Source organism: Brassica oleracea, chromosome C9, assembly GCF_000695525.1.
Source record: "Brassica oleracea var. oleracea cultivar TO1000 chromosome C9, BOL, whole genome shotgun sequence".
Taxonomy (NCBI): domain Eukaryota; kingdom Viridiplantae; phylum Streptophyta; class Magnoliopsida; order Brassicales; family Brassicaceae; genus Brassica; species Brassica oleracea.
Genome location: NC_027756.1, coordinates 23,357,842 through 23,362,805, shown reverse-complemented (window position 1 = coordinate 23,362,805; position 4,964 = coordinate 23,357,842).

The following is a 4,964-nucleotide window of genomic DNA, read 5'->3' as shown; positions in this document are numbered from 1 at the left end:
TGTAGGTTACGAGGAACTATTTTCGAGGTATTTACGAGGTATTATAGCGACGTCCTTACGTGGAATATTGACGTGGTCTTTACGACGAATCGTCCTACTTCGTCTTTACGACGAAATATATTCCTCGCTAAGTTACGACGAATTAGCGAGGAAATATGTGTTACGACAGACGTGTAACGAGCAAACGCGTTTCCTCGCTAATTCGTCGTAAAGCCTTTTTTACGACGAATTAGCGAGGAAAACCACCCTCGTTAAGATTATGTTTTCTTGTAGTGAAAAGCATACATCTAAAGATAATAATCAACAAACTATAAAACTAATTTAGTTTTGACAACTTTTACCAGTTAGAGATATAAATATATGTGCCTTACAGGAGAATATTTATGCAAGAGATCTACTAAATTTTTTAAGTTAAAGTAGCTATTAAATTTTGTAACATGTGTCACAAGTTTTCTTAAAAAGTATCAAACATTATTTACCTGTATATTAATATTTAATAAATTTTTAGAAAAATGATTTTCAGCTACACGAAAATGATGCCTAGACAAAAACAGATTATATGATTCACATGACAATATCCATGCAACTTATGAGTTATTTTGCTATTATCATCAATATTATTCTAATAACTAAAATATGTGTCAAATTTGAAAAATGGAAATTCTATAAAAATACTCTAACTAAATTTTTTAAGCTTTTTGGTATCCAAATTTTTTTACTACCCAGTTTACTATTCTAACTAATTATTTTGTTCACTTAAATACACAAACTTTTAAAATGGTACCCCTTTTAATATCTAAATTTTGTTTATTTTAATTAAAAAATACTAGTAAATTTCAAACAAAATTTTAAAAATCTTCAAAATCTAATAAAAATATTTTATTTTAAGATTTAGGAAATAATGAGAATTTTTTTAAAAATAAAATTTAATTTTAAGAAAAAAAATTAAATTTGTTTTTTAGAAATAAACTATATTCAAGATTTATATATTAATATGAGCAAAATAATTAGTTTAAGTATTAAACTAGGTAGTTAAAAAGTTTGAGTATTAAAAAGTTTAATAAAATTATTTGGGGTATTTTAATAGAATTTTCCCAATTTAAAAAGCGTCAACTTCTAATGAAAATTTGACATATTTTTAGTTGTATAACATTGCATTTGAGTACTTGATCTATGTATTTATTTTATTTATTGATTTTTTTGTCTCTGTATTATTGTTCTTTTCTAAAAAAAATAATTGTTGAATTTCTATCAATTATTGATGGAAATTCCAAATATAATACATTTTTAGGTATGAAATGATATTGATGGTGTAAGCAATATACTGCATAATATTTAAAAGAATGCTTTTGTTATTCAGACTAACACCACTCGTCATTCATCACCCATTACATATTAGTATTATTTATACGTTTACCAGTATATAATTGACCTTATATGATACATAATTTCTTTCTAGCATGTCATCTTTTCTTTTCAACATTTCTTGCTGTATTTTCTTTAGTACAGCTGTATTTTATAAAGAATCATATTTGTGGATATTGTTTTTATATGTCCAAAGATTGGCAGATTTCCCTATTCTAATTTAAACCAAATACGATATTAATAATTTTGTGCGTTTAAGGCAAATACGCGTTGACCAAGAACATTCTGGCTGCGTCATAACTCCTTAAACGCCGGATTTCTCTTCTTTTCATTTCCCCCACACTTTACCTATGTACTGAACAAATCATTTATTTTTTTTGAATTATACACAGTTTCCCCAAAGGCTTCCCAGGCCCAAGGGACTAATCTGTGTCGCTGCGGCCCGAATGTTAAATTTCGCAGTGGCCGGGAATCGAACCTAGGTGGCGGTACTCACAGCTGTGAACCCTTTACCACCAGAGCTAGACGCCCCGGTTGAACAAATCATTTAACGCCCATCTTATCTTGTTTTAGTTCACAAAAAGATTTTGGTCAAAAATTTTAGTCTTTTGACCCTTTCGTTTTCATATCTAATAATGCAGCTGCGCATTTTACCAAGAGCGGGCCCTAAAAATCATGGGATTTATATACATTAATAACTAATGTTTTGAAGACCATAGGCCAAAATTTTATCTCGCTATTATTCAATTAGTTCAATTAATTAATTAACTAACTGTATTCAATTAGGCCAAAATTAGCTCAATTAACATAGCGAGATAAAATTGAATTCTTAATAAAGAAATTTTTAATAACAATAACAAAATGTACTCCATCCGTTTCAAAAAGATAACATATTTTAGATTTTTCACACATATTAAAAACACACATTAAAACTTGATTGTAAATGCATTGTTTTTTGTGAATAACAATTTTCCATAACTTTTAACCAATAGAAATCTAATAAACACCATTAACTTTTTTAAAATTTACAATTTTTCATTAAATAATATATTGAAAAGGTAAAAAAATGTATCTTTTCGAAACAAATGTTTTTTCTAGAATGTGGATCTTTCTGAAACGGATGGAATAATTTTCAATTACTCTCTCCATATCACTTTAAATTGTGTTTAAAGAAAAAAAATTATTACAAAATAATTGATGTTCTCACTATTCTATACAAAATTTAATTTGACCAATTACAAAATACTTTTATTATTTTTTATTGGTCGAATTAGTTTTATTTAATGATATTTTTATGTATTCAAGATAAATTGTATTAAAGTTTGTATTTTTTAATCTATGTACAAAATCCTTAAACACAATTATATTGAAACACATGGAGTAGTAGACATAAAGTTCAATACTTCAATATTGGTATCTTGTACAAACTCTAAAACTGAATTCTTAATAAAAATAATTTAGAGTTTTGACCACATAACAAAAATATTTAGAGCATCAATCATTGAAACTCAACTAGTTTCTCTGGAAAAGAAAGAGAGGGAGAGAAATTGTTTTCATATGAAAATCTTTCAAACAACTCTACAAAGTATTTTAATCTCATTGACTCAGCCTTCTACTTGTAAAATTTAATAATAAAATAAAAATACATTACTCCCTCCGTTTTAATGTAAGTGTCGTTGTAGAATAAAATTTTCGTTTCAAAATAAATGTCGTTTTATAATTGTAATGTAAAATTTATTGACTTTTTATTTCAATCTATTATTGGTTAAAATGTGGTTAGATGTATTGGTAATGATATATTTATTTTAAAAATATGCAAAATTAAATATTTTATTAATCTGTGTGCTCAAATCTAAACGACAATTAAAATGAAATGGATGAAGTAGTATTTTATAAAACGTATATTGATAATGAAGTTCTTGCAAAAGTCTTCTGTTGGTATTAAATCACTAATATGTACACCCTCTGGATTTAATTATAAGATGTTTAAGGTTTTACACACATATTAAAAAACAATAAATACACTATTTTAATTGTTACCTTTTTATTATATCAATATACAGGGATCCGGGGATGGCGACGGCGATTATTTTCTAGGTTTCAATGGTTGGGCGTAATTGGGATCCGGGGAATCGAGGTGGAGATCTCTTCATACGAAGAGAAGATCCTATAGAATCTGGAAAACGGGGTTTTGGGAAAGGGTCAAATCATTCGGAATTTCGGTTTTGGAGCTATTTATGGGGAATAAGAGCCACAATATCTCGGTGGAAGGATCTCCTTGATTGGATTTCAAACGGGAAGAGGGTTTTGGTTCTTTTGGGAGATATCTTTAGATCTTGGATTTCCCGAGTTTGGAATTTATTAGAGGGATTGTGGGAGTTGATCAAGATTTCCCTATTTTCCGATTGGCTACGTGCCCTACGGGAAGAGATTTGCCAAATCAACCAGATAATTTTGAGTTTAATAGGTTTGATTCTGTGGCTTGGGAATGAGGAGTTGCAGTTTTGCTATAAAAGGAAGGGTGTCCTCGAGGTTTCAATCTTTCATTCTACATTTCTCTTCTTCACGCTCTCTCTTAATTTTGGTGATTCCAGTGATTTTGGTCTTCGTTTGGAAATGTCTCAGAGTCAATTTATTGGGAAATCTGGTGTTTTGGGGAGCGGGGAGAATACTCGCAAAAGGTTGAAGATTTCGGTTCCTCATTTTGATAACAAGGATCTTATCAAACAGTATGATAAGACTCTCATTGGGAGGTGTTTGAACCCTGGTGCACAAGATGTGAAAGCTCTTATAGTGATGTTGCCCAAAATATGGAAGGTGGAGGAGCGTGTTGCTGGAACGGATCTTGGTTTTGGGAGGCTTCAGTTTGATTTTGTTGAGGAGGAGGATATCGAGACAGTCCTCAAGGCGCAACCTTTTCACTTTGATTATTGGATGATTGCGCTGGCTCGTTGGCAGCCAAAGATGCCACGGAACTTTCCATCAGCCATACCGTTCTGGATTAAGGTTTTGGGCGTTCCTCTGGAGTTTTGGGATGCATCATCCTTTCAAAGCATCTGTGACGCTCTTGGAGAAACATAAGAAGTAGATCTTGACTATGGCAGGATCAAGGTGGTCATCGATGTGGGAAAGGAGTTGAGTTTTGACACAACAGTGGATTTTGTCGGGGGAGAGTTCCATGAAGGAGATGAGGCCTTCATTTCTTTGAAGTATGAGAAACTTTTCGGTTTCTGTGACCACTGTTTCTCTTTATCTCATGGTCTTGACGAGTGTCCTTTGATCACAAGGAGTCCCCAGAAAAAGAAAGACGTCAGGGAACTTCCGATAAGCAGACAGGACGACCGTGCTCGGAGCTACAAGGGTGTGGTGATCAATGGTGCAATGGATCAGCAGGGTCAGGGGAGAGATAATAGGGATCACACTGGAAAAGGAAAGGGGAAGATGTATGAGGAGCCTGAATCAAGATGGGTTAAGGTCCCCGAGAAGAGGGGTAATAGGTATCAATCTTACCGAACCAATCAAAGAGGTGAGGACGGAGGTTTCAGATACAGGAGCTCCCGTTCTGATCGTTTCAGGGGCAACAATGCTGAGGAAAAACC